Below are 22,446 nucleotides of genomic sequence, written 5' to 3' on the forward strand. Positions count from 1 at the left end.
TTACCTCGAGTTACCTTACAAAACATAAATTAATTCAGTATAGTACATTAAAAGAACAGAAAGAGGGAAACAAAACAACTGGAACACAAGAGCAAAGTTAAATACTGATATTTGGGGATAGGTGATAATTGTCTTTTAAGCCATAATAGGTTGGAACATTTTTGTCATACTAATTTCACCTGAGCACTTAGTCTACACATTTATAAATACAAAGAAAGAGTTCTTACAAACAATATAAAGCACACTACTAATTTTTCATATATAAACTGGCTTCTCCTACTACTAACTCAGAAGCACTTTGCTTACACAGCTGATGAAAGACCTCAAAAACATTTCATTACTCAAAGACAAAACATTAGAGAATATTCAAGGAAAACAGACAATGGTTCAAGGCAGATATGACTATGCAATATTTCAAACATCTATGTGCAAATGATTTATTTCAAAGCTTAAGGTTTTGATCACAGAAATCAGGAGTGAAAGACAAGTTAGAGAAAATGTTTATTTGAGGATATGCTATTTAATTTGGGAAGTTCATTGTAGGGAAACATTCGGGAAATTAATGTAGTCTATCCTGTCCACATCTTGGTCAAGGCTGGTGAAGCTGCTTCAAGGCTGAGTGGAATCTTGATCCGCATCTAAGTATTTTTCTGTGCTTGGACTGAAATAGTTTACTCCAAGTGCTGAGCCCTTTGGGCGGATCTGAAAAGTGCTGCTCATAGCCTGGGGGCTTGTAATCCGCAGCGTGAGGGTCGCCAAGCATCTCTCTCACCTTGGGTGAGGCGTCCTTGTGTAAGTACTGATAGGGCTTTTTGCCACTGTTGTCACGTATGTTGCAGTTGGCACCATAATCACGCACCAGAACACTCAGGACTGATTCGTGGCTGTGAATAGCAGCCATGTGTAGTGGGGTGTAGCCGTCGTAGCTCTTGATGTTAACGTCAACCCCTGGCCCACCTTGCTGTGAAAGAAGAAGGATCTTGCGCACTATTTCACTGTTTCCTTGTTTAGCAGCCCAGTGAAGTACTGTGAAGCCAGAAATGAAGTTTCTCTTCTCTGCCAGCTTGATGTCCTGGAGCAGAAGCTGGCAGATTTGATCCTGCTGTCCTGCAGCACACTTCACAAGCCACTCATGTTCTCTTGGCCCTAGAGGGAAGATGACTGACACTGCTTTGTATCCACACCTGGTTTGGTGTCTTTGTTGACCCTTTTCAGGGCTGGTGAAGCAGGTGCCACAGAGTGCCTCTGCTTGGTCCTGGCTGATCTGTACAAGTCATATCCATCAGTCACTTCACTTAGACATGCTGCCACAGTCCTTTCAGTTCGTTCATGGGCCATCTTCAAATCTGCCGGAGCAAGTATCATTACTTCTGGATATATATAGAACACATATTGTATGTACTACATACAGCCTGACAAGAGCCTAAAACCTTGTAATAGACTAATAATGCACTAATACTTCAAGTGGTGTTGCATATTTTAAATGAGAGTTTTAGTCACTGCTGATCAAAGGATAAAAGCATTTTCAATAAGTCAGTTTTTGTCCCTTATTGTAAAGATTATTTAGTTTACTGTTTTTTTATACATGAGATTTAAATTAATCCTTTTAGAAAGGCAAGGCCAAAAAGCAGAAAAAATAATCAAATATCCATACCAACTGTAGGACGTTTTTTCCACTCTATCTTCAATTTTTTTAGATTCCACTTCTGCTTTCCTCTTTTGCTTTTCTTTATTAAGTCTCTCCTGGATTCCACCTCCTTTGTATCAATATATTCATTCTCGATACCTCCAGCACACCAGCTCCAGAAACGCCTCATTGTTCGATCTGTCCTCTTCAGTGTCTTTCCACAGACTGATCTGTAAAGGTGTTCATGGGATTCCACTCATGTGTGACATTATGACACGGGACAGAGGGGGTTCTAAAGTTCCAAGAGTGGAGATGAGTTGTTTTTCTTTGAATTTCCTAATTTAATTGCTGCCATAGCAACAACTGACAATGCAAACAGATATGTCATTAATGCAGCGACTCTAACAGATTCCTCAACCTGGATTGATTAACCATGTATGGCTCACCACCGGAGACTGTGATACATATAACATTCCAAAGTGTACTTAATTCTGAGCAAAATCTAACTAGCCTCATTACTGCTGAACTATGAGGGCCCGTTTAAAGAGAAATCAGGGAAACTGTACTTGCACATACATATGAAACATTTTCACATAAATAGCCTACTATTTACATTTGTGCATAATAATTTAAACTTGCATATACATGCACTTGCACATTCAATCATTGATGCGTAAACACAGAGTTGCACTATGCTTGTGTGTGTATGAGTGTGGCTGCTGTCACAGAACGTTTGCCTCCTGCGAGTCACACGGTTTGGCCTGCCACGTGACTTGGGAGTATATGTTTATGGCCATGCCTGCACACACCTGTACCTCATCTTGTTTGTGTATTTAAACCCTTGTTAGTGCGTACAGTATTGTTGATCATTGTTGGTGTAGCCTGTGGATGTCAAGATTAGTCTCGTTATTGTTAAACGTATTCATGTTCATGTTATATGTGAGTGCCGTTATGTTGTATGTAATAAATGTTCGTCCATGTCGATTGAGTCTGTGCATCCTGCTCCCTGCCCTCGGTACTCAGGCCACCTCGTTACAGCTGCGTGTGTGTAAAACAATTTTCAGGGTGCCGGAAGTCATTTCATTGTAACAGCAAGGCAGATATTTAACATGTTTACAGTGTGCATAATAGACAGAGGAAGACTGTTGAACTATTAATATTAGGACAGTTATGACGTTTGTGTAATACGTAATGCTTTCTATCTATAAAGTAGTGCTTCTCTTAATGACAAATGTAACTGTTTTCCCATATATAATTGTGTGCTTTATATTGTTTGTAAGAACTTTTCTTCTCATTTAGAAATATGTGGACTAAGTGATCAGTTTGTCTTATTATTTAATATGCTCAGTCTCACTATTGTTGGCAGATTTCATCACATTATTACGAATGTGGATACGTTATCTTATAATTATAAGCAGTGTGAGATGTGAAGCTAAGTGAATTACATGTGCAGAATTTCTAACAATACCCTGTTTTGTATAGGCTGGCTAGCTGACCACTTAGTAAAATTAAATGTGATTGCTGAGCTTGTTGTAGGTGAGTCAATTTAATTTGATTTCATTGTGTTTAATTTTTAACTCAGATGCATTAATCTGAATATTTTGTGTTCTACCTGCAAGCAAATGCTGACTTAAGCTGTTTTATAGTTAGCTTGAAATAATTGAGGTTCATCGCTGGGTGCTGTTCATTTTTTAATTTTTTTTTGTATTATTGATCAGGAAAAAAAACTACAATGGATGAGATGGACGTTTTCTATGTATGATATGAAATTTGAGTATATGAGTGAATGTTACTCTGTAAATGTATAAGAATATGTAGATAAGATTATTATGAGATAATTATTTATACTCAAACGACTACACTATATGACAACAGCTTCCTTTAATTTATATATTTTATTATATTGTTATTATGGAAGAAGTTGTAACATTTACTGGGAGGTGCATGGCAGAGCGAGACATACCTCCTGTGGGCTTGCTAGCTGACCCCTCAGTGAAATTAAATGTGGTTGCTGAACTTGTTATAGTGTGGAAAATAAAAGGAAACCCCTTTTATTCACAACCTGGTGTACATCATTGAGTGGGACGGAACACAGAGGTCCCACTAGCTACTATTTTACATTCCCATTCAACCTAATGACATTCTATATAATACAACTCTAGTTTCGAGCTAAATACCTACAATTAGATGATTTATTTCAGATCACATACTTTCAAATAAAACAATAAAGGATTCTGGTACTTATTTTTCTAATGACTGTGAGACATTCTAGATACCACAGCATAAGCAGACGGACAAACCGATTATGGCACATGCTCTTGACCAACACAAACCTGACATGATAATTTACAGAGTACTAGTTTCTACTTGAAATGTGTTACAAAGACACCTGTTGTTCTTATTCATTTGCTGCTATTCCGATATGCCTCTACCTTTATTTCCTTGTGTTTGCACTGACTGGGTCTATGAAAGCAGGGAGCAGGCATGTGTGTCTGTCAAGGCCATGTGCGTTTGGACGCACTCTCAATGTCCGGTTAACTGTAGAGATATTCAAGCCTGGTAAACTGTTGTCAGATATTCAAGCTTCAGTGTTAGACAGCAAACATTCCATTGGCCGAGGTTGTCCTGCAAATTACAAACGTTTAGTTTTAAATGACCTCATATGCAATCACAGCTTTATCAAATGAAAATTGAAAAAGAAAGAAAAAATGATGCATTTGGATAGCAGGTCCACATGTGAAGTACAGACTGCATGGATGAGTAAGTCCAAACTGCTGGCATGCATTTTGCTAAAGGCAGTGCGTGCAGGAAAACTGCTATTAGCACGTCCATCGTTTTTGAGGTGATTAACATTGCTTTTCTAAGACAGACATCTGTTTTGGACATCTTTTACTTTTAAATCCTATAAATGGTGACCGCTCCATATTATGTGCAATTATTTAAATCTGGATCTTAAAAACATTTTCCTTTGCGCAGGTTTTGATTAAGGATTACAGGTACAGCATCATTTTGTCTTGGCTGCTCATCCATCAGATAAAAATGAATAGCCCATCAAATAAATAGCAAATACCCGGTGTTGTGCAGTGAGCCCAGTCAGCCAAACCCTCTTTGTGAAACAGAAAATCTCAAGTTTGTTTCAACTCTAAGCCAACTAACTGAGTTTTCACTAAACCTGCTTTCTGATACAGGCCCCTGGTTGTACATTTTTAAGTGTTCTAAGTGTTCACTGACCTTTTTTGGCCAACAATGTGGATGTTTACTCAATATGCTTACTAACAGACATGATGAGTACAACTGTGAATTTGTGTGTTTTTAATTATTGTTAGACTGTGTTTGTCTATAATTGTGACTTAGCTCATCAGACCACTATAACAGCTTTGGCTAGGCAACAAAGCTGTAAAAGAGTGATGAGAAAACCAGCAAACAGAAGTGAAAGTAGAAGGAAGGGAAACACAAGGAAAGACCAAGGTAGCTTAAATGTTGTATTATACACAAACACGCACAAACGCGCACACGCACGCGCACCCGCACACACACACACACACACACACACACACACACATACATACATAATGGAGTAGCATCAGGAATAGAGTTTGTTTTTTGTTTTTTGCTTTTAATACCCAAAAAAGTCAATTTTACTTGATGCCATATAGAACTCATGGCACTGCTGTATATTCTCTCCTGTTCTCATGAATTTGCTAAGGTACTGTAGAGCAAGACCGTTGTGCTTTGTAGGTCATTAGAAGGACGTTGTAATAGTAGGTGTCATCATCATTGAATCTGATGCCCGAGGACATTATCAGCTCTTCACGATTTCAGCCTGTTATCACACAGCTGTAAATGATAGCGATGGCATGATACCAGTTTTTCTGTACCAATCCAATGTCAACATCCTGTGTTTTAATGTCAACCAATATCAAAACTGATCTGATATTTTTTCATTAAAAACCTGCAACAGTAAACATGTTGGTGAATGGTTTGTTTTGGACCAAATAATCTTTTTTTTTTTCTTGCCTGATCTCTCTGGTCCCTCCCAAGGTAGTGCTGGGAAGGTCTCATCAATCTCCCCTCTGCTACTGGCCATCTCATCTCTGCTGATGTTCCCTGAGAAGCAGGTTATTCCTACTGAAAATGACATACAGACAAATTTCAAATTAGCCTAGTGTCCTCAAAGTAAGACCTATACTCCTAAATTTCATTGTACAGAATTAGCTAAAGTATAAAATGCATTGCCATTAAAGTATAGGATCACGACAGTGTAAAACATGTCTATATAAATCTGTGTTGAGATAAAGGGAAAAACACAAAGAAAAAAATAAGTCTTTCAAACCGGACGAATAAATGTCCAAAGAGTGAAATTCAGCACCAGGTGAAAGTTATAGCCACCAAAGATTAAACTTTTTTTTTTCAATCAATATACTTTAAACTAAATGGACCTCTACAAAATAACAAACCTCCATATAATAAATTTGTCAGTTAGCTGGTGCATTTAGACCTCACCATGTTTCTCTTGCACAAGCAGGATTTGATCTACTGCACTTGCACATGAACAGCAAAAATATATGAAGATATATTTTTCTAATTAGAGGAACAAAATAATGGAGCTATACATCACTCCCATTAGTCCATGGGCTACCATTAAAGGCTTGACCATTGTGGTCAGATACATGCTCTCTAGACTATATGATGTTTTGGAAACATCTTTTTAGTACTAATATATGGTAAATATGCATTTCATTTCATTTTCAGTTCACTGCAGTTCATTTAAAGTCACTCAGCAATCAGTCCCATGACATAACGGGTCATTAAACATTGTCAGTTTTTTCCAATTTAAGAATGATCATTAGACAAAAAATCTATACATTTAATTTCAAATGATCTGAAGTAAGTAAACAATTGACAATGCCTGTAACAAAAGATTCAAATAATGTTAAAGGTGTTGAACCTTCATGAATCATACTGGTCATACTGGTCAAATCTGATTATACTGGTTGACCAGTGTGGTTATTGCTCATGCTGGTCAACTATCTTGTTCTTATCTTATCTGAAGTGTGATGTTTATAGCTACATGCATACAAAATGTGATTTGAAATAAATAACAATCTAGTTGTAGGTATTTTGGATTTTAATCATCATTTTTAAGGCTGCCTACAGCCTAGCATAAATAAATATGCACGAATAGGTCGGTCTTTCATTCTGTATCACGTATATCATAATAAAACCATGGTAACCGAAAAACTTACTTTTCACTTCCAAAAGACTTGGCGCTGATCTCAGAAGTCCATCTCCTCCCCGTGTCCTCTGCAAACAGCCATTCTGTTGTTGTGGCAAACTTCCATTGTGTTGTGACTGGATTTGCAGCACTTCTGAAGTTGCGTAAGTTTTCCTGAATTTGCACTGGGTTGTGTTGTCATTTTGATGAATTTGCTTTGTGTATTTGCGGCACGTTTGTGAAATGTATCACAAGTGTTGTCATTTTGATGAATGTGCTTTATGTATTTACAGCGCGATGGGTCTTCCTGGCAACCGTAGTGGGTGTGGAGCGTGAATCCACCTCCAACTTTGATGTAAATAATTTTTTTTTCTCTCTTGGGCTTTATGTATATTCTTTAGAAAGGCTCTTCTTTTGCCACGTTTTCAATTAAGCGCACATAAAAAAAAACACTCACCACATTCTACAACATTTCTTTGGCCATCGATTAGGAGTGATGTTGGATACTGCCATTCCTGCCATACATACCAGTTTGTTGGAAAACCAAATCAGGTGATTACTGTCGGCCAAACAGCACTAATCTAAATTCTACCAATGCCAAAAGAAGATGACCTTAAGTTGACTGAATAGTGACGAGCAAATGAATCAAGTTTAGACAGACTAACAAACTGGGTATCTGACAAACATATAAAATAAGATGTTATTCTAAGTACAATATTCTTCTCGTGAGGGGTTCTAGACTTGTAGTTACTTCTGTTTGAAATGACTCTGCTGAAATCAGTTTTTAACTACTGATCTCAGGGGTGGAATAAGCAGGAAAGGCTCAACAGATGTGTTCATGCAAATTTATAGCTTCTTTGTCTCAGTCTTAGGCTTTGATTGTGTCAGGCATTTACCTCGAGTTACCTTACAAAACATAAATTAATTCAGTATAGTACATTAAAAGAACAGAAAGAGGGAAACAAAACAACTGGAACACAAGAGCAAAGTTAAATACTGATATTTGGGGATAGGTGATCATTGTCTTTTAAGCCATAATAGGTTGGAACATTTTTGTCATACTAATTTCACCTGAGCACTTAGTCTACACATTTATAAATACAAAGAAAGAGTTCTTACAAACAATATAAAGCACACTACTAATTGTTCATATATAAACTGGCTTCTCCTACTACTAACTCAGAAGCACTTTGCTTACACAGCTGATGAAAGACCTCAAAAACATTTCATTACTCAAAGACAAAACATTAGAGAATATTCAAGGAAAACAGACAATGGTTCAAGGCAGATATGACTATGCAATATTTCAAACATCTATGTGCAAATGATTTATTTCAAAGCTTAAGGTTTTGATCACAGAAATCAGGAGTGAAAGACAAGTTAGAGAAAATGTTTATTTGAGGATATGCTATTTAATTTGGGAAGTTCATTGTAGGGAAACATTCGGGAAATTAATGTAGTCTATCCTGTCCACATCTTGGTCAAGGCTGGTGAAGCTGCTTCAAGGCTGAGTGGAATCTTGATCCGCATCTAAGTATTTTTCTGTGCTTGGACTGAAATAGTTTACTCCAAGTGCTGAGCCCTTTGGGCGGATCTGAAAAGTGCTGCTCATAGCCTGGGGGCTTGTAATCCGCAGCGTGAGGGTCGCCAAGCATCTCTCTCACCTTGGGTGAGGCGTCCTTGTGTAAGTACTGATAGGGCTTTTTGCCACTGTTGTCACGTATGTTGCAGTTGGCACCATAATCACGCACCAGAACACTCAGGACTGATTCGTGGCTGTGAATAGCAGCCATGTGTAGTGGGGTGTAGCCGTCGTAGCTCTTGATGTTAACGTCAACCCCTGGCCCACCTTGCTGTGAAAGAAGAAGGATCTTGCGCACTATTTCACTGTTTCCTTGTTTAGCAGCCCAGTGAAGTACTGTGAAGCCAGAAATGAAGTTTCTCTTCTCTGCCAGCTTGATGTCCTGGAGCAGAAGCTGGCAGATTTGATCCTGCTGTCCTGCAGCACACTTCACAAGCCACTCATGTTCTCTTGGCCCTAGAGGGAAGATGACTGACTGCTTTGTATCCACACCTGGTTTGGTGTCTTTGTTGACCCTTTTCAGGGCTGGTGAAGCAGGTGCCACAGAGTGCCTCTGCTTGGTCCTGGCTGATCTGTACAAGTCATATCCATCAGTCACTTCACTTAGACATGCTGCCACAGTCCTTTCAGTTCGTTCATGGGCCATCTTCAAATCTGCCGGAGCAAGTATCATTACTTCTGGATATATATAGAACACATATTGTATGTACTACATACAGCCTGACAAGAGCCTAAAACCTTGTAATAGACTAATAATGCACTAATACTTCAAGTGGTGTTGCATATTTTAAATGAGAGTTTTAGTCACTGCTGATCAAAGGATAAAAGCATTTTCAATAAGTCAGTTTTTGTCCCTTATTGTAAAGATTATTTAGTTTACTGTTTTTTTATACATGAGATTTAAATTAATCCTTTTAGAAAGGCAAGGCCAAAAAGCAGAAAAAATAATCAAATATCCATACCAACTGTAGGACGTTTTTTCCACTCTATCTTCAATTTTTTTAGATTCCACTTCTGCTTTCCTCTTTTGCTTTTCTTTATTAAGTCTCTCCTGGATTCCACCTCCTTTGTATCAATATATTCATTCTCGATACCTCCAGCACACCAGCTCCAGAAACGCCTCATTGTTCGATCTGTCCTCTTCAGTGTCTTTCCACAGACTGATCTGTAAAGGTGTTCATGGGATTCCACTCATGTGTGACATTATGACACGGGACAGAGGGGGTTCTAAAGTTCCAAGAGTGGAGATGAGTTGTTTTTCTTTGAATTTCCTAATTTAATTGCTGCCATAGCAACAACTGACAATGCAAACAGATATGTCATTAATGCAGCGACTCTAACAGATTCCTCAACCTGGATTGATTAACCATGTATGGCTCACCACCGGAGACTGTGATACATATAACATTCCAAAGTGTACTTAATTCTGAGCAAAATCTAACTAGCCTCATTACTGCTGAACTATGAGGGCCCGTTTAAAGAGAAATCAGGGAAACTGTACTTGCACATACATATGAAACATTTTCACATAAATAGCCTACTATTTACATTTGTGCATAATAATTTAAACTTGCATATACATGCACTTGCACATTCAATCATTGATGCGTAAACACAGAGTTGCACTATGCTTGTGTGTGTATGAGTGTGGCTGCTGTCACAGAACGTTTGCCTCCTGCGAGTCACACGGTTTGGCCTGCCACGTGACTTGGGAGTATATGTTTATGGCCATGCCTGCACACACCTGTACCTCATCTTGTTTGTGTATTTAAACCCTTGTTAGTGCGTACAGTATTGTTGATCATTGTTGGTGTAGCCTGTGGATGTCAAGATTAGTCTCGTTATTGTTAAACGTATTCATGTTCATGTTATATGTGAGTGCCGTTATGTTGTATGTAATAAATGTTCGTCCATGTCGATTGAGTCTGTGCATCCTGCTCCCTGCCCTCGGTACTCAGGCCACCTCGTTACAGCTGCGTGTGTGTAAAACAATTTTCAGGGTGCCGGAAGTCATTTCATTGTAACAGCAAGGCAGATATTTAACATGTTTACAGTGTGCATAATAGACAGAGGAAGACTGTTGAACTATTAATATTAGGACAGTTATGACGTTTGTGTAATACGTAATGCTTTCTATCTATAAAGTAGTGCTTCTCTTAATGACAAATGTAACTGTTTTCCCATATATAATTGTGTGCTTTATATTGTTTGTAAGAACTTTTCTTCTCATTTAGAAATATGTGGACTAAGTGATCAGTTTGTCTTATTATTTAATATGCTCAGTCTCACTATTGTTGGCAGATTTCATCACATTATTACGAATGTGGATACGTTATCTTATAATTATAAGCAGTGTGAGATGTGAAGCTAAGTGAATTACATGTGCAGAATTTCTAACAATACCCTGTTTTGTATAGGCTGGCTAGCTGACCACTTAGTAAAATTAAATGTGATTGCTGAGCTTGTTGTAGGTGAGTCAATTTAATTTGATTTCATTGTGTTTAATTTTTAACTCAGATGCATTAATCTGAATATTTTGTGTTCTACCTGCAAGCAAATGCTGACTTAAGCTGTTTTATAGTTAGCTTGAAATAATTGAGGTTCATCGCTGGGTGCTGTTCATTTTTTAATTTTTTTTTGTATTATTGATCAGGAAAAAAAACTACAATGGATGAGATGGACGTTTTCTATGTATGATATGAAATTTGAGTATATGAGTGAATGTTACTCTGTAAATGTATAAGAATATGTAGATAAGATTATTATGAGATCATTATTTATACTCAAACGACTACACTATATGACAACAGCTTCCTTTAATTTATATATTTTATTATATTGTTATTATGGAAGAAGTTGTAACATTTACTGGGAGGTGCATGGCAGAGCGAGACATACCTCCTGTGGGCTTGCTAGCTGACCCCTCAGTGAAATTAAATGTGGTTGCTGAACTTGTTATAGTGTGGAAAATAAAAGGAAACCCCTTTTATTCACAACCTGGTGTACATCATTGAGTGGGACGGAACACAGAGGTCCCACTAGCTACTATTTTACATTCCCATTCAACCTAATGACATTCTATATAATACAACTCTAGTTTCGAGCTAAATACCTACAATTAGATGATTTATTTCAGATCACATACTTTCAAATAAAACAATAAAGGATTCTGGTACTTATTTTTCTAATGACTGTGAGACATTCTAGATACCACAGCATAAGCAGACGGACAAACCGATTATGGCACATGCTCTTGACCAACACAAACCTGACATGATAATTTACAGAGTACTAGTTTCTACTTGAAATGTGTTACAAAGACACCTGTTGTTCTTATTCATTTGCTGCTATTCCGATATGCCTCTACCTTTATTTCCTTGTGTTTGCACTGACTGGGTCTATGAAAGCAGGGAGCAGGCATGTGTGTCTGTCAAGGCCATGTGCGTTTGGACGCACTCTCAATGTCCGGTTAACTGTAGAGATATTCAAGCCTGGTAAACTGTTGTCAGATATTCAAGCTTCAGTGTTAGACAGCAAACATTCCATTGGCCGAGGTTGTCCTGCAAATTACAAACGTTTAGTTTTAATTGACCTCATATGCAATCACAGCTTTATCAAATGAAAATTGAAAAAGAAAGAAAAAATGATGCATTTGGATAGCAGGTCCACATGTGAAGTACAGACTGCATGGATGAGTAAGTCCAAACTGCTGGCATGCATTTTGCTAAAGGCAGTGCGTGCAGGAAAACTGCTATTAGCACGTCCATCGTTTTTGAGGTGATTAACATTGCTTTTCTAAGACAGACATCTGTTTTGGTCATCTTTTACTTTTAAATCCTATAAATGGTGACCGCTCCATATTATGTGCAATTATTTAAATCTGGATCTTAAAAACATTTTCCTTTGCGCAGGTTTTGATTAAGGATTACAGGTACAGCATCATTTTGTCTTGGCTGCTCATCCATCAGATAAAAATGAATAGCCCATCAAATAAATAGCAAATACCCGGTGTTGTGCAGTGAGCCCAGTCAGCCAAACCCTCTTTGTGAAACAGAAAATCTCAAGTTTGTTTCAACTCTAAGCCAACTAACTGAGTTTTCACTAAACCTGCTTTCTGATACAGGCCCCTGGTTGTACATTTTTAAGTGTTCTAAGTGTTCACTGACCTTTTTTGGCCAACAATGTGGATGTTTACTCAATATGCTTACTAACAGACATGATGAGTACAACTGTGAATTTGTGTGTTTTTAATTATTGTTAGACTGTGTTTGTCTATAATTGTGACTTAGCTCATCAGACCACTATAACAGCTTTGGCTAGGCAACAAAGCTGTAAAAGAGTGATGAGAAAACCAGCAAACAGAAGTGAAAGTAGAAGGAAGGGAAACACAAGGAAAGACCAAGGTAGCTTAAATGTTGTATTATACACAAACACGCACAAACGCACACACGCACGCGCACCCGCACACACACACACACACACACACACACACACACATACATACATAATGGAGTAGCATCAGGAATAGAGTTTGTTTTTTGTTTTTTGCTTTTAATACCCAAAAAAGTCAATTTTACTTGATGCCATATAGAACTCATGGCACTGCTGTATATTCTCTCCTGTTCTCATGAATTTGCTAAGGTACTGTAGAGCAAGACCGTTGTGCTTTGTAGGTCATTAGAAGGACGTTGTAATAGTAGGTGTCATCATCATTGAATCTGATGCCCGAGGACATTATCAGCTCTTCACGATTTCAGCCTGTTATCACACAGCTGTAAATGATAGCGATGGCATGATACCAGTTTTTCTGTACCAATCCAATGTCAACATCCTGTGTTTTAATGTCAACCAATATCAATACTGATCTGATGTTTTTTCATTCAAAACCTGCAACAGTAAACATGTTGGTGAATGGTTTGTTTTGGACCAAATAATCTTTTTTTTTTTTCTTGCCTGATCTCTCTGGTCCCTCCCAAGGTAGTGCTGGGAAGGTCTCATCAATCTCCCCTCTGCTACTGGCCATCTCATCTCTGCTGATGTTCCCTGAGAAGCAGGTTATTCCTACTGAAAATGACATACAGACAAATTTCAAATTAGCCTAGTGTCCTCAAAGTAAGACCTATACTCCTAAATTTCATTGTACAGAATTAGCTAAAGTATAAAATGCATTGCCATTAAAGTATAGGATCACGACAGTGTAAAACATGTCTATATAAATCTGTGTTGAGATAAAGGGAAAAACACAAAGAAAAAAATAAGTCTTTCAAACCGGACGAATAAATGTCCAAAGAGTGAAATTCAGCACCAGGTGAAAGTTATAGCCACCAAAGATTAAACTTTTTTTTTTCAATCAATATACTTTAAACTAAATGGACCTCTACAAAATAACAAACCTCCATATAATAAATTTGTCAGTTAGCTGGTGCATTTGGACCTCACCATGTTTCTCTTGCACAAGCAGGATTTGATCTACTGCACTTGCACATGAACAGCAAAAATATATGAAGATATATTTTTACTAATTAGAGGAACAAAATAATGGAGCTATACATCACTCCCATTAGTCCATGGGCTACCATTAAAGGCTTGACCATTGTGGTCAGATACATGCTCTCTAGACTATATGATGTTTTGGAAACATCTTTTTAGTACTAATATATGGTAAATATGCATTTCATTTCATTTTCAGTTCACTGCAGTTCATTTAAAGTCACTCAGCAATCAGTCCCATGACATAACGGGTCATTAAACATTGTCAGTTTTTTCCAATTTAAGAATGATCATTAGACAAAAAATCTATACATTTAATTTCAAATGATCTGAAGTAAGTAAACAATTGACAATGCCTGTAACAAAAGATTCAAATAATGTTAAAGGTGTTGAACCTTCATGAATCATACTGGTCATACTGGTCAAATCTGATTATACTGGTTGACCAGTGTGGTTATTGCTCATGCTGGTCAACTATCTTGTTCTTATCTTATCTGAAGTGTGATGTTTATAGCTACATGCATACAAAATGTGATTTGAAATAAATAACAATCTAATTGTAGGTATTTTGGATTTTAATCATCATTTTTAAGGCTGCCTACAGCCTAGCATAAATAAATATGCACGAATAGGTCGGTCTTTCATTCTGTATCACGTATATCATAATAAAACCATGGTAACCGAAAAACTTACTTTTCACTTCCAAAAGACTTGGCGCTGATCTCAGAAGTCCATCTCCTCCCCGTGTCCTCTGCAAACAGCCATTCTGTTGTTGTGGCAAACTTCCATTGTGTTGTGACTGGATTTGCAGCACTTCTGAAGTTGCGTAAGTTTTCCTGAATTTGCACTGGGTTGTGTTGTCATTTTGATGAATTTGCTTTGTGTATTTGCGGCACGTTTGTGAAATGTATCACAAGTGTTGTCATTTTGATGAATGTGCTTTATGTATTTACAGCGCGATGGGTCTTCCTGGCAACCGTAGTGGGTGTGGAGCGTGAATCCACCTCCAACTTTGATGTAAATAATTTTTTTTTCTCTCTTGGGCTTTATGTATATTCTTTAGAAAGGCTCTTCTTTTGCCACGTTTTCAATTAAGCGCACATAAAAAAAACACTCACCACATTCTACAACATTTCTTTTGGCCATCGATTAGGAGTGATGTTGGATACTGCCATTCCTGCCATACATACCAGTTTGTTGGAAAACCAAATCAGGTGATTACTGTCGGCCAAACAGCACTAATCTAAATTCTACCAATGCCAAAAGAAGATGACCTTAAGTTGACTGAATAGTGACGAGCAAATGAATCAAGTTTAGACAGACTAACAAACTGGGTATCTGACAAACATATAAAATAAGATGTTATTCTAAGTACAATATTCTTCTCGTGAGGGGTTCTAGACTTGTAATTACTTCTGTTTGAAATGACTCTGCTGAAATCAGTTTTTAACTACTGATCTCAGGGGTGGAATAAGCAGGAAAGGCTCAACAGATGTGTTCATGCAAATTTATAGCTTCTTTGTCTCAGTCTTAGGCTTTGATTGTGTCAGGCATTTACCTCGAGTTACCTTACAAAACATAAATTAATTCAGTATAGTACATTAAAAGAACAGAAAGAGGGAAACAAAACAACTGGAACACAAGAGCAAAGTTAAATACTGATATTTGGGGATAGGTGACAATTGTCTTTTAAGCCATAATAGGTTGGAACATTTTTGTCATACTAATTTCACCTGAGCACTTAGTCTACACATTTATAAATACAAAGAAAGAGTTCTTACAAACAATATAAAGCACACTACTAATTTTTCATATATAAACTGGCTTCTCCTACTACTAACTCAGAAGCACTTTGCTTACACAGCTGATGAAAGACCTCAAAAACATTTCATTACTCAAAGACAAAACATTAGAGAATATTCAAGGAAAACAGACAATGGTTCAAGGCAGATATGACTATGCAATATTTCAAACATCTATGTGCAAATGATTTATTTCAAAGCTTAAGGTTTTGATCTCAGAAATCAGGAGTGAAAGACAAGTTAGAGAAAATGTTTATTTGAGGATATGCTATTTAATTTGGGAAGTTCATTGTAGGGAAACATTCGGGAAATTAATGTAGTCTATCCTGTCCACATCTTGGTCAAGGCTGGTGAAGCTGCTTCAAGGCTGAGTGGAATCTTGATCCGCATCTAAGTATTTTTCTGTGCTTGGACTGAAATAGTTTACTCCAAGTGCTGAGCCCTTTGGGCGGATCTGAAAAGTGCTGCTCATAGCCTGGGGGCTTGTAATCCGCAGCGTGAGGGTCGCCAAGCATCTCTCTCACCTTGGGTGAGGCGTCCTTGTGTAAGTACTGATAGGGCTTTTTGCCACTGTTGTCACGTATGTTGCAGTTGGCACCATAATCACGCACCAGAACACTCAGGACTGATTCGTGGCTGTGAATAGCAGCCATGTGTAGTGGGGTGTAGCCGTCGTAGCTCTTGATGTTAACGTCAACCCCTGGCCCACCTTGCTGTGAAAGAAGAAGGATCTTGCGCACTATTTCACTGTTTCCTTGTTTAGCAGCCCAGTGAAGTACTGTGAAGCCAGAAATGAAGTTTCTCTTCTCTGCCAGCTTGATGTCCTGGAGCAGAAGCTGGCAGATTTGATCCTGCTGTCCTGCAGCACACTTCACAAGCCACTCATGTTCTCTTGGCCCTAGAGGGAAGATGACTGACACTGCTTTGTATCCACACCTGGTTTGGTGTCTTTGTTGACCCTTTTCAGGGCTGGTGAAGCAGGTGCCACAGAGTGCCTCTGCTTGGTCCTGGCTGATCTGTACAAGTCATATCCATCAGTCACTTCACTTAGACATGCTGCCACAGTCCTTTCAGTTCGTTCATGGGCCATCTTCAAATCTGCCGGAGCAAGTATCATTACTTCTGGATATATATAGAACACATATTGTATGTACTACATACAGCCTGACAAGAGCCTAAAACCTTGTAATAGACTAATAATGCACTAATACTTCAAGTGGTGTTGCATATTTTAAATGAGAGTTTTAGTCACTGCTGATCAAAGGATAAAAGCATTTTCAATAAGTCAGTTTTTGTCCCTTATTGTAAAGATTATTTAGTTTACTGTTTTTTTATACATGAGATTTAAATTAATCCTTTTAGAAAGGCAAGGCCAAAAAGCAGAAAAAATAATCAAATATCCATACCAACTGTAGGACGTTTTTTCCACTCTATCTTCAATTTTTTTAGATTCCACTTCTGCTTTCCTCTTTTGCTTTTCTTTATTAAGTCTCTCCTGGATTCCACCTCCTTTGTATCAATATATTCATTCTCGATACCTCCAGCACACCAGCTCCAGAAACGCCTCATTGTTCGATCTGTCCTCTTCAGTGTCTTTCCACAGACTGATCTGTAAAGGTGTTCATGGGATTCCACTCATGTGTGACATTATGACACGGGACAGAGGGGGTTCTAAAGTTCCAAGAGTGGAGATGAGTTGTTTTTCTTTGAATTTCCTAATTTAATTGCTGCCATAGCAACAACTGACAATGCAAACAGATATGTCATTAATGCAGCGACTCTAACAGATTCCTCAACCTGGATTGATTAACCATGTATGGCTCACCACCGGAGACTGTGATACATATAACATTCCAAAGTGTACTTAATTCTGAGCAAAATCTAACTAGCCTCATTACTGCTGAACTATGAGGGCCCGTTTAAAGAGAAATCAGGGAAACTGTACTTGCACATACATATGAAACATTTTCACATAAATAGCCTACTATTTACATTTGTGCATAATAATTTAAACTTGCATATACATGCACTTGCACATTCAATCATTGATGCGTAAACACAGAGTTGCACTATGCTTGTGTGTGTATGAGTGTGGCTGCTGTCACAGAACGTTTGCCTCCTGCGAGTCACACGGTTTGGCCTGCCACGTGACTTGGGAGTATATGTTTATGGCCATGCCTGCACACACCTGTACCTCATCTTGTTTGTGTATTTAAACCCTTGTTAGTGCGTACAGTATTGTTGATCATTGTTGGTGTAGCCTGTGGATGTCAAGATTAGTCTCGTTATTGTTAAACGTATTCATGTTCATGTTATATGTGAGTGCCGTTATGTTGTATGTAATAAATGTTCGTCCATGTCGATTGAGTCTGTGCATCCTGCTCCCTGCCCTCGGTACTCAGGCCACCTCGTTACAGCTGCGTGTGTGTAAAACAATTTTCAGGGTGCCGGAAGTCATTTCATTGTAACAGCAAGGCAGATATTTAACATGTTTACAGTGTGCATAATAGACAGAGGAAGACTGTTGAACTATTAATATTAGGACAGTTATGACGTTTGTGTAATACGTAATGCTTTCTATCTATAAAGTAGTGCTTCTCTTAATGACAAATGTAACTGTTTTCCCATATATAATTGTGTGCTTTATATTGTTTGTAAGAACTTTTCTTCTCATTTAGAAATATGTGGACTAAGTGATCAGTTTGTCTTATTATTTAATATGCTCAGTCTCACTATTGTTGGCAGATTTCATCACATTATTACGAATGTGGATACGTTATCTTATAATTATAAGCAGTGTGAGATGTGAAGCTAAGTGAATTACATGTGCAGAATTTCTAACAATACCCTGTTTTGTATAGGCTGGCTAGCTGACCACTTAGTAAAATTAAATGTGATTGCTGAGCTTGTTGTAGGTGAGTCAATTTAATTTGATTTCATTGTGTTTAATTTTTAACTCAGATGCATTAATCTGAATATTTTGTGTTCTACCTGCAAGCAAATGCTGACTTAAGCTGTTTTATAGTTAGCTTGAAATAATTGAGGTTCATCGCTGGGTGCTGTTCATTTTTTAATTTTTTTTTGTATTATTGATCAGGAAAAAAAACTACAATGGATGAGATGGACGTTTTCTATGTATGATATGAAATTTGAGTATATGAGTGAATGTTACTCTGTAAATGTATAAGAATATGTAGATAAGATTATTATGAGATCATTATTTATACTCAAACGACTACACTATATGACAACAGCTTCCTTTAATTTATATATTTTATTATATTGTTATTATGGAAGAAGTTGTAACATTTACTGGGAGGTGCATGGCAGAGCGAGACATACCTCCTGTGGGCTTGCTAGCTGACCCCTCAGTGAAATTAAATGTGGTTGCTGAACTTGTTATAGTGTGGAAAATAAAAGGAAACCCCTTTTATTCACAACCTGGTGTACATCATTGAGTGGGACGGAACACAGAGGTCCCACTAGCTACTATTTTACATTCCCATTCAACCTAATGACATTCTATATAATACAACTCTAGTTTCGAGCTAAATACCTACAATTAGACGATTTATTTCAGATCACATACTTTCAAATAAAACAATAAAGGATTCTGGTACTTATTTTTCTAATGACTGTGAGACATTCTAGATACCACAGCATAAGCAGACGGACAAACCGATTATGGCACATGCTCTTGACCAACACAAACCTGACATGATAATTTACATAGTACTAGTTTCTACTTGAAATGTGTTACAAAGACACCTGTTGTTCTTATTCATTTGCTGCTATTCCGATATGCCTCTACCTTTATTTCCTTGTGTTTGCACTGACTGGGTCTATGAAAGCAGGGAGCAGGCATGTGTGTCTGTCAAGGCCATGTGCGTTTGGAAGCACTCTCAATGTCCGGTTAACTGTAGAGATATTCAAGCCTGGTAAACTGTTGTCAGATATTCAAGCTTCAGTGTTAGACAGCAAACATTCCATTGGCCGAGGTTGTCCTGCAAATTACAAACGTTTAGTTTTAAATGACCTCATATGCAATCACAGCTTTATCAAATGAAAATTGAAAAAGAAAGAAAAAATGATGCATTTGGATAGCAGGTCCACATGTGAATTACATACTGCATGGATGAGTAAGTCCAAACTGCTGGCATGCATTTTGCTAAAGGCAGTGCGTGCAGGAAAACTGCTATTAGCACGTCCATCGTTTTTGAGGTGATTAACATTGCTTTTCTAAGACAGACATCTGTTTTGGACATCTTTTACTTTTAAATCCTATAAATGGTGACCGCTCCATATTATGTGCAATTATTTAAATCTGGATCTTAAAAACATTTTCCTTTGCGCAGGTTTTGATTAAGGATTACAGGTACAGCATCATTTTGTCTTGGCTGCTCATCCATCAGATAAAAATGAATAGCCCATCAAATAAATAGCAAATACCCGGTGTTGTGCAGTGAGCCCAGTCAGCCAAACCCTCTTTGTGAAACAGAAAATCTCAAGTTTGTTTCAACTCTAAGCCAACTAACTGAGTTTTCACTAAACCTGCTTTCTGATACAGGCCCCTGGTTGTACATTTTTAAGTGTTCTAAGTGTTCACTGACCTTTTTTGGCCAACAATGTGGATGTTTACTCAATATGCTTACTAACAGACATGATGAGTACAACTGTGAATTTGTGTGTTTTTAATTATTGTTAGACTGTGTTTGTCTATAATTGTGACTTAGCTCATCAGACCACTATAACAGCTTTGGCTAGGCAACAAAGCTGTAAAAGAGTGATGAGAAAACCAGCAAACAGAAGTGAAAGTAGAAGGAAGGGAAACACAAGGAAAGACCAAGGTAGCTTAAATGTTGTATTATACACAAACACGCACAAACGCACACACGCACGCGCACCCGCACACACACACACACACACACACACACACACACATACATACATAATGGAGTAGCATCAGGAATAGAGTTTGTTTTTTGTTTTTTGCTTTTAATACCCAAAAAAGTCAATTTTACTTGATGCCATATAGAACTCATGGCACCGCTGTATATTCTCTCCTGTTCTCATGAATTTGCTAAGGTACTTGGGAGCAAGACCGTTGTGCTTTGTAGGTCATTAGAAGGACGTTGTAATAGTAGGTGTCATCATCATTGAATCTCATGCCCGAGGACATTATCCGCTCTTCACGATTTCAGCCTGTTATCACACAGCTGTAAATGATAGCGATGGCATGATACCAGTTTTTCTGTACCAATCCAATGTCAACATCCTGTGTTTTAATGTCAACCAATATCAATACTGATCTGATATTTTTTCATTAAAAACCTGCAACAGTAAACATGTTGGTGAATGGTTTGTTTTGGACCAAATAATCTTTTTTTTTTTCTTGCCTGATCTCTCTGGTCCCTCCCAAGGTAGTGCTGGGAAGGTCTCATCAATCTCCCCTCTGCTACTGGCCATCTCATCTCTGCTGATGTTCCCTGAGAAGCAGGTTATTCCTACTGAAAATGACATACAGACAAATTTCAAATTAGCCTAGTGTCCTCAAAGTAAGACCTATACTCCTAAATTTCATTGTACAGAATTAGCTAAAGTATAAAATGCATTGCCATTAAAGTATAGGATCACGACAGTGTAAAACATGTCTATATAAATCTGTGTTGAGATAAAGGGAAAAACACAAAGAAAAAAATAAGTCTTTCAAACCGGACGAATAAATGTCCAAAGAGTGAAATTCAGCACCAGGTGAAAGTTATAGCCACCAAAGATTAAACTTTTTTTTTTCAATCAATATTCTTTAAACTAAATGGACCTCTACAAAATAACAAACCTCCATATAATAAATTTGTCAGTTAGCTGGTGCATTTGGACCTCACCATGTTTCTCTTGCACAAGCAGGATTTGATCTACTGCACTTGCACATGAACAGCAAAAATATATGAAGATATATTTTTACTAATTAGAGGAACAAAATAATGGAGCTATACATCACTCCCAATAGTCCATGGGCTACCATTAAAGGCTTGACCATTGTGGTCAGATACATGCTCTCTAGACTATATGATGTTTTGGAAACATCTTTTTAGTACTAATATATGGTAAATATGCATTTCATTTCATTTTCAGTTCACTGCAGTTCATTTAAAGTCACTCAGCAATCAGTCCCATGACATAACGGGTCATTAAACATTGTCAGTTTTTTTCCAATTTAAGAATGATCATTAGACAAAAAATCTATACATTTAATTTCGAATGATCTGAAGTAAGTAAACAATTGACAATGCCTGTAACAAAAGATTAAAATAATGTTAAAGGTGTTGAACCTTCATGAATCATACTGGTCATACTGGTCAAATCTGATTATACTGGTTGACCAGTGTGGTTATTGCTCATGCTGGTCAACTATCTTGTTCTTATCTTATCTGAAGTGTGATGTTTATAGCTACATGCATACAAAATGTGATTTGAAATAAATAACAATCTAATTGTAGGTATTTTGGATTTTAATCATCATTTTTAAGGCTGCCTACAGCCTAGCATAAATAAATATGCACGAATAGGTCGGTCTTTCATTCTGTATCACGTATATCATAATAAAACCATGGTAACCGAAAAACTTACTTTTCACTTCCAAAAGACTTGGCGCTGATCTCAGAAGTCCATCTCCTCCCCGTGTCCTCTGCAAACAGCCATTCTGTTGTTGTGGCAAACTTCCATTGTGTTG

This window comes from Electrophorus electricus, chromosome 1 (genome assembly GCF_041902795.1).
Source record: "Electrophorus electricus isolate QZ-2024a chromosome 1, ASM4190279v1, whole genome shotgun sequence".
NCBI classification, from domain to species: Eukaryota; Metazoa; Chordata; class Actinopteri; order Gymnotiformes; family Gymnotidae; genus Electrophorus; species Electrophorus electricus.